The sequence below is a fragment of the Balaenoptera musculus genome, chromosome 2 (assembly GCF_009873245.2).
Source record: "Balaenoptera musculus isolate JJ_BM4_2016_0621 chromosome 2, mBalMus1.pri.v3, whole genome shotgun sequence".
Taxonomy (NCBI): Eukaryota; Metazoa; Chordata; class Mammalia; order Artiodactyla; family Balaenopteridae; genus Balaenoptera; species Balaenoptera musculus.
Genome location: NC_045786.1, coordinates 121,850,433 through 121,862,729, shown reverse-complemented (window position 1 = coordinate 121,862,729; position 12,297 = coordinate 121,850,433). Strand labels below are relative to the sequence as shown.

General features: G+C 35.0%; 1 pseudogene; it reads left to right on the top strand.

Annotated features, from left to right (window-relative positions):
* The first annotated feature begins 1,147 nt into the window (after positions 1-1,147).
* Positions 1,148-12,297, top strand: part of LOC118889905 — a 54,872-nt pseudogene continuing 43,722 nt past the window's right edge.

Genomic DNA, 12,297 nt, shown 5'->3' with positions numbered 1-12,297 from the left:
AACTTTACAGCTTAGTCTATAGATTGCAGAACATCAAGAAAGAATCACAACAGAACTAAAGGGAAGTTGATTATAAGCCACACCCTGAAGCTGCATGTGGATGGAATTGTGAAGCACTGAGTAGGAAGTAAACTTGTATTTAGGTGTATGAAGAAAAGTTATTTTATGTTATTTGTTTTATGTTCCTTTTTTTAGATATGTAAATAAGTCTCTTTCAATGAAATCCTAGCTTTCCATGATTCCATTGATTTGATGAGCTTCTGGAGACTCAAAATTAAATATCTTTATGTTTAACCAGAATTGGTTTCCATTTCTTGCAACTGAAAAACTTAAGTGCACACATTTATTCTGTGTCTGTGTGTTTAATGAAGGGGATGTAAGCCCATTTATGAGTCTTGGAAAAGTTGCCAGGAGAAAGAGAATTGTTATAAAAATAGAGAAGAGAAAGAACAAAAATTAATGAAGTGATAATAGGGAAGATTAAGAGAGAAAGAGAAAAATAAGAGAATCTTAGTGGATTTATTAAAGTCAAAAATCTCTGTTGGACACCAACTATATGTCACAGGGGGTCGGGGTGGGGCGGTGGTTAAAAGGCCATTCCTTCAAATACTTTAGTTTGGAAGGGTGAAGACTCAGTTATGAAGATATAAGAACAATTGTTGGAGGCAAAAATAGGTTATGTGAAGTGTGATGGAAGCCAAGGAAAGAGAAATATGCAAGAAAAAAATAGAGGAAGAGAAGAAAGGGGCATCTCCTTCGGTACCCAATATATCCAGGTATTTTTAAGGCATAACAGTATAGAATGTGGCAGACAGTTGAGAAGAATCAGGATTGAGTAAAGAACATTGTTGAGTAATTAGGGAATAAAAAGGCCATGGGAACATTAACACTAATAAGAGAAATAAAGTGAGAATAAAATTAGAAAATTAAAAGAATTCACACTTCTCAGTAAATACAAACCAAATCAACTACTAAAAGTTACAGTTAAGAGCTGAAGCAGAATTCAAATCAATTGGAACTGCCACTTCCAGAAATAAAATAAAAGTCAACAAGAGATGAAACAAAGGATCTCAGCACCAGTGAACATACAGCATGAAATTATAGTGGATCCAGCAATAGTCAGAAGCTCTGAGAACAGAAACAGAAAATGAGGCTCACTCAGGCATGGGAGTTGGCAAAACAGGAGCAACAGAAGGCCGAGAGGGCAAAGGATTTGAAGGTGGATGTGATGCTCCATTGGTATGTATTTGTGGAAAAGTGTTTGCTGTAAGAAGCATAATTTTACCTTACTTAATAGTACAAGCATGAAAATAAGCACAGCCCCTTACTTAAAGAAAGAAAGAAAGGAAGAAAGAAAGAAAGGAAGGAAGGAAGGAAGGAAGAAAGAAAGAAAGAAAAATCCAGGCAAATTTATTAAAATATTTACTATTCTTATAAAATATTAAGAATCTGTACAGGGCAATGTGATAGTCACTGTATAAAGTGAGTTTTGCCAACTAGAATCAAAATCATCATATGATTTTGTATCTGTACAGTAATTTACAGATACTGTAAATTACTGTTAATTCTTGTTCTGGATGCTCATTCCAGATGTTTACTTTGTGGAAATTTCATCAACAAATTGTATATTTATGATTGGAGAAATCTTTTGCATATATTTGTATTCTCCAATGAAACAAAAATTATTTTTTTTAAATCTCCACAGAAAATACAACTGCTTGAAACTTTAACTATAGTTGATGGGTTTTTTCCTGATTTACATAGTCATCACCAGAAATCTTTCATACATTAGTCTGAAATTGGACCAAGACAGTTTCTACCCAACAGAATTTCATAACGACTAGAATTCTCAAGCAGAGCAATTGGCCTGGAAGAATAAAGATGATTAAAGTAAAAAGTGTCATTAAAATTAGGTTGGAATTAGACACAAAGACTTGTACATTTTTAATCTTTAATGAATAGCTATTTGGTGCAAGTAATAGACAGTATAGGAGGTTACAGAGATGAAGAAAGCACAGCATTTGCTCTAGCGTCCTCACATTCTAGCAGAGGAACAGAAGAAATAATTACAAATGTATTTGATTTTCATAAAATTACTGTTCATCCCCAATGATAGACCATGAACTCCCTTAGAGCAGGGATTGTGCGTTTTCCTAAATGCCTGATATAGGTTCAGCAATGTGGTAGAAAATAGTTATGGACTAAATGAATAAGAAAATGGATGAATAAATGAATGGATGAAAGATAGATGGTTGAGATTCACAATGCTTTGAGAGTTCAAAATAGAAAATACATTCAGTTATCTGGGATGGGTGGTGGTAGATGATCATGGAAATTTTTTCTTTTTTAAGTCTTAAGAATACAGATATTATTTAATTTAGAATAACACAAAAGCATTGTAAGCCATATAATAATAAAGAAAAATGATCTTAACAGCTATACAAGAGGTTATGGTTTAACAAAAAGAATACAAATGAAATCACTTATTTTTTTGAGCAATAATATTATTTTGAGAAGAAACAATTAGATGTGAAAGATACCAAAAATCAACTGTGTCATGAATAGCAATTGGGAAAATTTTATTTATAAATGGATAAAGTGGAATGAAGTTTTATTACTTGCATATATAAGTATCATACAGAACAAATAGTCATAGAAAAAATGTCATTTTTAAAAGATCATGCTGGAGAGGGTGTGGAGAAAAGGGAACACTCTTGCACTGTTGGTGGGAATGTAAATTGATACAGCCACTATGGAGAACAGTATGGAGCTTCCTTAAAAAACTAAAAATAGAACTACCATATGACCCAGCAATCCCACTCCTGGACATATACCCTGAGAAAACCATAATTCACAAAGGGTCATGTACCACAATGTTCATTGCAGCTCTATTTACAATAACCAGAACATGGAAGCAACCTAAGTGTCCATTGACAGATGAATGGATAAAGAAGATGTGTCACATATATACAATGGAATATTACTCAGCCATAAAAAGAAACGAAATTGAGTTATTTGTAGTGAGGTGGATGGACCTAGAGTCTGTCATACAGAGTGAAGTAAGTCAGAAAGAGAAAAACAAATACCGTATGCTAACGCATATATATGGAATCTAAAAAGAAAAAAAAAGAAAAAAATGGTTCTGAAGAACCTGGGGCCGGACAGGAATAAAGACACAGACGTAGAGAACGGACTTGAGGACACTGGGAGGGGGAAGGGTTAGTTGAGTCCCTGGTGGTGCAGTGGTTAAGAATCTGCCTGCCAAGGCAGGGGACACAGGTTCGAGCCCTGGTCCGGGAAGATCCCACATGCCACAGAGCAATGAAGCCCGTGCACCACAACTACTGAGCCTGCGCTCTAGAGCCTGTGCTCCACAACAAGAGAAGCCACTGCAATGAGAAGCCCGCACACCATAACAAAGAGCAGCCCCCACTCACCACAACTAGAGGAAGCCCAAGTGCAGCAACAAAGACCCAACGCAGACAAAAATTAATTAATTAATTAATTAAAAAAAAAAAACGTGAACAACACAGAAAAGTTGAAAGTGAAATTCCTCTACAGTAACACTATCACTGAAGTTTATTTAGTATTAGTTATTTGATGTATGTTTTTCTGGATTTTTCCTATGGGCATACATAAACCCACATACAATTATGTACATATATTTCTTAATAAAAATTAGATTTTATTATAAAAAATAAAAAAATAAAAGATCATGGAAGTTTTAAGTAAAGAATGCCATTTTAGACATATTGTAGAGAAGTTTGGTTTTGTCTGTTTGTTTTTGTTTCCTTTTGTTTTTGTCAATGACAGTGTGTTTTGTTAGCATCTCAGGTTTCCCCAACCAAGCAGGCTGACTAAGAAAAGTTTGTACAGTCAACAACCCAACAATCGTTGACCCCAGAAGACAGACTAATCAAAGTGATCTTTTTTTCACAATTTTTTTTCTTGTGATGAGAACTTTTAAGATCTACTCTCTCAGCAATTTTCAAATATACAATACAGTGTTGTTAACTATAGTCACTACGCTGAACATTACATCCTTAGAACTTATTTATCTTGTAATGGGAAGTTTGTACCTTTTGACCACCTTCACACATTTCTCCTACCTGCCCCCGCCAACCCCTGCCTCTGGCAACCACCAATCTGTTCTCTCTTTCTATGAGTTCAGGTGTTTTTAGATTCCATATGTAAGTGAGATCATACAGTATTTGTCTTTTTTGTCTGGCTTATTTCATTTAGCATAATGTTCTCAAGGTCCACCCATATTGTCACAAATAGCAGCATTTCCTTCCCTTTTATGGCTGAATAGTATTCCATTTATATACAGAGAGAGATATAGATATATAGACATATAGATATATCACATTTTCTTTATCTCTTTATCTGTTAATGGACACGGGTCATTTTCACGTCTTGGCTATTGCAAATATATGTTCACCCTGCAATGAACATCAGGGTGCAGACATCTCTTCAAGATAGTGATTTCATTTCCTTTAGATAAAAACCCAGCAGTGGAATTGCTGAATCATCTGGTAGTTCTATTTTTAATTTTTTGAGGAATCTCCGTACTGTTTTCCACAGTGGCTATACCAATTTACATTCCCACCAGTATACAAGGGTTCCCTTTTCTAGAGAAATTTGACAGGTTAAGTTTCATTTTTTCATTTGAGGACTATAAACAATAGTTGAGAAGCAAGAAAATGCTTTTTAATTAAGCAGTACAAGTAGAATGCATGTGTGCTTATTATATGCATGTGGGGCTTATTTACTGCCTTCTAGTTTTTTATTTTTATGGATACATATATAATAAATACATATGATGTATGTATGCATATATGTATGTGTGTGCACGCATGTGTGTATCTGTGTATTTGAGATAGTTCATCTGTATCTTTTCTGTAGTTGCAAGTTAATGAACTATACGCATCCACAATATTATCAAACTATTATAAGACATCATTCAAAAAGCATTTTTTTTAGAGTGCTTGGCTCTTTATGAAGATTAAACCCTGACTTTTTGAGCTATGAAGAGTGGATTTTAGTGGACTGATGGAAAAGTGCTGAAATGGATATATTGAAGGTCATTTTTACAGTGAACTTTTGGGGAAATGGAAACCCCAGGGAAAGCGAAGCAAAGACATATTGAAGGAAAGACGGCAGAGAAGACAGAAGCTGTGCATGTTCCAGCAGATGAATCTGAGCAGATCAATAGGCTTCTTGAAAATCTTTTAAAGCAGTTTCATGGATCTGGCAACTTCCGCAAGATGGCAGTCCTCTGAGAAAACTCCTGTTTGGGTTAAGCTATTGAATTTGTCGGAGCAACAAAGGAGAACTTATCCATGAGAGAATCAGGCTGCATTAGTGAGTGTATGACAGTTGTTAACTATATTACATATGGGCTAAAACATTCTCATTCTCATTGTAAAGTGGAAAGGCTCATATGATATTGTGTTCATTCAAAGGCATTGAGCTTTTTAGCCTTTTTCAGTGTCAGTCTTAGAGTCTATAACTACTATGTGCCTACAGAGTTGAAAAGACTTCCTGAGTGATTTCTGATTGGGTGACCTCTGAAGTTCTTGGTGGACAGGAGCGTAAGTGGTGACTTCCTAACTCTATTCATACTTCCCTATGCAGCACAATTGTCCTTTATGTTCACTTTACATTCAGAAAAGTAGCATTCTTCTGAGGAAGTAGAAGAGCTTTGGTGTTTACTGTTCTGTTTTAATTACTTTCAAGTGGCCTGAATCTCATCAGATTCTTTGTTGAAACAGGCAACGTTTGACCAGTTTGATGCATTTGGACAATACCCCTTGAAAGCAGCTTTTGATTCTGATACAGATGCTTGTAGAATCTAATATAAAATTCAGCATAAAGATTAGTTCTGTTTCCACCAAAACATATATGCTGCTAGAAATCGGGGATAATGTTTATCTTTTTCTCATTATTATTTTTATCCACTTGAATCTCTATAAAGGGACTTAACACTACTTTGTCAGTATTTTTCCCCTACTATTCTGAGTAAGTTAGTATTATCCACATTTAAACAGACAAAATGATCAATGGAAATCATTTTTTTTTCAAATTAGGTACCACAGTAATGTGTCCTTGTAAACATGTTGAAAAAAAATTCACCATTCAACGCAACTCTATTAAAGAGTCATATCCCTTCCAGTAACCATCTACTGTAGTAAAATAAAATCATCAGGCTCTTATTAGTATGAGAATAATCTTTCCCTAGGTAGGAGAAGAAACAGTTATTTCCAAGGCTTTGGGGACTGGCATTTTCAGAGTTCATAGTGTGAACCTGGAGAGATAATACTATGATCTTCAGAGAGTATGTAAGTTCTGTAAAATGTGTTCAATGCCATGGTCTATTTGATGAGAGTGATTTAAATAGTTGTCTTTCTCAATGCTTTTATTTTGTTACAGATCAGAACTTGGTCAAGGTCTTGGGTTCAAGGCTTTCACAAGCCTGTTAGCTTTGCTTTTCTTCTATGTCAAAGGTTGCCCTAGAAAACCAGTTAACTGTTGTCAACACTTGCTTTTGGCCTTAAAAGTGATGAGAAAGGAATGTGTGTGGCTCAGTGCAAATAACTCATTGATCCTTGAAAATCAATCTAAATAGCATATTTTACTGATAATAACAGTATTCAAACATGGAGCATGTTTAAATATTTTATAAATTATAAAAAATAAACTTTTGCTTATTTGCCTATTTTTTGTTAAGATTATCAGTATTTGACAATAGAGTTTGGTTCCACCCTGCTCCCACACCTAAGAGAGATAAGCAAAATTTTCAATTAAGAGTCCTGGATCAGAACTGAGAGAAGTGAATTTCTCCTTTATTTGTAAAACTCGGTAAGATATTAGGGGAATCCTCTCTTTGTGACATTAGTCTTTCCAGCACTATCTAAGGTGTTTGCCAGAGCTTATTTTGTAGTGAGAGTATATAAACCTGAGGTACAGCAAAATCCAATTATATTTTTGTCATCTCTTCGGTATGCCCAAACATTTTCCATTTTATTGCCTTCCTCTTTTCTTCCCTTTTGGCACCTTACACCTCATGTGTGAACTATCCTCTACCCCAAAGCCAGATTGCCTGAGATCCTCCATTGTGGTCTTGGATAGACACCAACTCTCATCAGATAAACTCCACATCCTGTAACTAACTGTTTTCTAGAATCCTCCTTCCTGATTAAAATTATCTGTCATGGATCCCATCCCTTAAATATCCTACTAAAGGTAAATGGATGTTAATACATGCTCCTCCTACACTATATATTTGTATTTTTGTAAGTCTACCACTCAAAAACTATAAGTGTGAGTGCTTCATATTTTGGTAGGCTATGATGGAAGGTGTTTGGATCAAACTCACCCTTCAATTCTGTCAAAGAAAAATTGCACCTATTGCAGTTAAATAGGCAAGGAAGACTTTATTCAAGATTATTGCAATGGGGAGAGAGATTATTTCAATAGGAGAGAAACACTGAACTCAACTCTGAATACAACGGGGCAGCTGGGGATTTATAGCCAAAGGGCAGGGCGAGGGAGTCTTTGGATAGAAAATTACTAAGAGGAACTTGATTAGATATCAAGGGTGTGGGGAGAAGAACTTGATTAAATATCAAAGGTGGAGGGATATCAAGAGTGGAAGGATTCTCACTAAACTGGAATAGCAGGATCCCTGGTGAAACTGGATTCAACCAGATTCCTTGCTAAAACTGGGCTCAGGCAGCCAAGGACAGGATCCAGTCAAAAAGAGGGCTCAAAGGAGCCTGAATAAAGTTTGGTCAAGGGGGGAATCCTTGTCAGTTCATAAGTATTAAATAGCCCTCTCAAATACTTGAGGGCACATCTTATCAGACAGGTATGTGAAAGTCCCATTTGCTGATCTAAGATAACTTTAGTTAGAACCCCCTGACTATTTTTCAAATATGGATTTGTTTAAAGTTTCACAGTTTCTGTGTTCTTGCCTGTCACCTTTACCTTGAGGTAGGAAAATCTAATAATACCCTCTGAATTACATCATCTAGATGAGCAACATGTTTTTTCATAGTGTATGCTTGTTCTCCTCCCTAACTATATGAAAAAGGGTACTGGCAGGGATTTAAATTTACTTTCTTGATACAATTAGAATACAAGTTGGAACTGGAGATTGGCAATAGGGTTGACTTATATTTTGAGAGAGAGATACTAGAGGAGGTTCATGTACTGTTGCCATTGCTGATTGCAATGATATATCTGGACAGTTGGCATTAGATGACTGAAACTCAGGCTAGGGAATGAGAAGAGCAGGTGTATAAGCCAGGCTTTACTCTAGGCATGCTGTGAGACCTTGAGCTTTGATGTAAACTTGGGTTTGCTAAAATAAAAGTAACAATCATTGTATCTAACATTTTTCAATGTCTGGGGACTTCCCTGGGGGTCCAGTCGTTAAGACTCCGCGCTCCCAGTGTAGGGGGCCTGGGTTCAATCTCTGGTCAGGGAACTAGATCCCGCATGTCGCAACTAAAAAGAACCCGCATGCCCCAACGAAGATCTCGCACGCAGCAACGAAGATCCCGCAAGCTGAAGCTAAGACCCAGTGCAGTCAAATAAATAATGTAAATAAATACTTTTTTAAAAAAATAGTCTGTCTTATGATTAGTGAACAGTAATTACTCATTGAATTAATTGTTTTTTCCTTTTTCCTTTTCAAAGTTCTCAGTGTTCCAGAGAGATTTTGTTTAGTCTATCTGAATAGTGATTATTATGCATTATCTAGGCATTAATGAAAACCTGAAATTCATTATGCATACTCAGTTTTTAGAGGAGGGTGCAAGGTATGAAAAGACATGAAACACATGCAAAAGGGACTGGTAGGAATAAAGAATAAGAAACTAAAAGTGTTTCTCTGAGATTTGGGAATAAGAATGGTGATGTGAAAGATGGAAGAATAAAGGAAACCCAGAGAGAGTAAAGACATTAGTTCTCAAAAGTGCTTTCACCTTAAGATACAGCTTACCTCTTCTGAAGATTAGGTTTAAGGAAAATTCTTGTTATTTTTGATTCCCTCAATTTTAAAATTATAGGGTCTTGAGAACAAAACAAACTTACTTTCATATATTTCTCAGTTCAAGGAAAGAGTTTGATATATGTGTTAGTGACGTACTCTGTGTTTTCCATGTAAAGTGCTTTATCTTTCAACTATATTGTCATACTACATGGAATGAATACCAACAGCATGAATATGTTTTCATCAGGCAGGTGACACACTCTCATATTTAAAAGAAGAATCATAAAACATGGGTTTTTTTTTAAAGTAAAAGGATATAGTACACAACTATGGAAAATAGTATGGAGATTCCTCAAAAATTAAGACTAGAGCTACCACATGACCCAGCTAGTCTACTTCTAGGTATTTATCCAAAGGACAAGAAAACATGAATGAGGAAATATATGAAGACATATATGTTCATTGCAGCATTATTTACAGTAGCCAAGATATGGAAACAACTGAAGTGTCCATCAATGGATGAATGGATAAAGAAGAGGTGGTGTGTGTATATATATATATATATATATATATATATATAAAATTTATATATAATTTATATATATATGTACATACCTATATATGTATATAAGTACCATATATTATATTATATAAAATATAGTAGTATAATTATAATATATTATATATAATGGAATACTATAATCTATATAGATAATGGAATACTACTGTGCCATAAAAAAGAATGAAATCCTGCCATTTACAACAACATGGATGGACCTTGAGTGAAAATAAGTGAAATAAATCAGTCAGAGGAAGACCAATACCATATCATTTTACTCATATGTGGCATCTAAAAACAAAACTAAAACAACCAATAAACAAAATAAAACAAAAACAAACTCATAGATACAGAAAACAGATTAGTGGTTATCAGAGGGAAAGGGGTGGAGAGTGGGGCAATGGGTGAAGGAGTTCAACTTTATGGCAACAGATGGTAACTAGACGTGTGGCGGTGATCACTGTAGTATATACAGATGTTGACTGCAATGCTGTACACCTGAAACTTGTGTAATAAAAAAAGAACATAGTACATCAAGTTCTAGGTTTGCAGGATATCACAAGTGAAAAGCCAAAAAGTATTCATCATCAGAGGAATTCCAAAAATCTATGAAAGTTTGCATAATCAGAATGTATTTTAATAAGTACTACATCATTTTAATATAGTGTCATTCATTTCAAATTACTTAATTATACCCCAAAATATTTAGCTGCGCTACTCCTTCCCAGTCAGCTACAGGGATGATGGGGGGAGTTGGCCAGAAATTGCAAAGTGGAACTAAAAAACCACATGTGTCAAAGAGAAGCTATTTAGAATTCAAACTGTTGGTGAAATTGGAGTTGGCAGTTATAATTGTGGGTGGAATTTCTGTGAAAAGAATATAATTATCCAAACTGGATTTTAACCAGCACACCTGAGCACTTCAAAATAAACATATTTTTCATACCATCAATAAATACCTCCTTTGTCCCATTTCTCAGTGGAAAGTTACCTGTTCCTGGGGCAGGTTGAGTTCCCTGGGGTTTTGCTTCAGTTCTGGCTCAGTGGAAAAAGTGCCACCTACTGAACTGCCAATCTCCTTCCTGTGGAGATCTTTGATAAAGCAAAGAAAACCATTATAAGGTATTTGATGGTTCTTATTTGCATTTGATATCTTAGAAGTCTCTGTTCAAATACTTTTCATTAGGTAAGTCAAAAGTTTAAGTTCAAAACTGCATCAAGGACACAACTAAGGAGCACTGATGTCAGTTGGCCTGGGTTGGAGGTAGTCTGGGGATCAGTTTGCCTCTTGGATCTCAATCAAGAAAATATTCCTCCAATTATAAGAAACAGGTTAGAATTCCTTTCCACCATGGCAACTGGGGCAGAATACTCAAAGGTAGAATGTTGAGGAACACTGAAACCTGAGGTTAGACAGCAAAGAGACAGTGCCAAGCAGAAGACAGTCATTCCTCACAATAGTACATGAAGCAGACAGGTAGCATCCTTTTGAGCATTTTGGAGGAAACAAAGCTTTCCTTTGGACATAACTGTCATTAAAACCTGTGGATTGAGCATTTTCATATAAAACAAAACAAAACAAAAATGCAGTAATTTAGTAACATGGACTCCAATACCCTAAAGCCACATCTTTATGGAGAAGCCTAATATATAGTAATTAAGTTCATAGTCCCTGCTCTCCCCCTTGTATGGTATGAGACTAATTTTCCTCTTTTGTGAAACAGAAATATTAATAACTGGAGACATTCAATAGGGTTGTGAGCATTAAATGAGTTAACACCTGTAAAACACTTGAAACAATGCTAGTCTCATGGTGAACACTGTTTATTACCTAAAAGGGAATAATCTTTTCCAAGAAGCTCAATGTACAGTCAAAAAAGGGTTACCAGAAATTGTAGTCCATAAGAAGAGAAATTCAGACCTGAGAGAACAGAAATAATTGCCTTGGTCAACCCTATATAAAACTTTATCAGTTCTCTAATGATATGGAAGTCAATATAAAAATCCCTCTGTTACATAAAATTACACTTTAGTTATGTATAGTAGAAGTATATATATTTTTTTCAGTTTTATTGAGATGTAATAACATATAACATATTAGTTTAAGGTGTACAGCATAATGATTATAATCATTATGTTGTGTGTGTGTACATATATATATATATATATATATATATACATACATATATATACACACATACACAAATGATCCAAATGATCACCACAATAAGTTTAGTTAACATACATCACCTCACATGGTTACACATCTTTTTTTCATGTAATGAGAACTTTTAAGATCTACTCTCTTAGCAACTCTCAAATATACAATACAGTTTTAACTACAGTCACTATGCTGTACATTAACATCCCCAGAACTTATCTCATAATTGGAAGTTTATGCCTTTTGACCACCTTCACCCATTTTCCCTACCCCCAAACTTCCTCCACTGTCAATCTGTTCTATGTTACTATGAGTTTGGTTTTTTTTTAGATGCCACATGTAAGTGAAATCATACAAAATTTGTCTTTCTCTAACTTATTTACTGAGCATAATGCCCTCAAGGTCTATCCCTGTTATTACAAATAGCAGAATTTCCTTACTTTTAATGGCTAAATAATATTCCATTTATATATACACCATATTTTCTTTATCTATTCATCTGTCAATGGTTACTTAGGTTGTTCCCATGTCTTTGCTATTTTAGATAAGACAATGAAAATGGGGGTGCAAATATCTCTT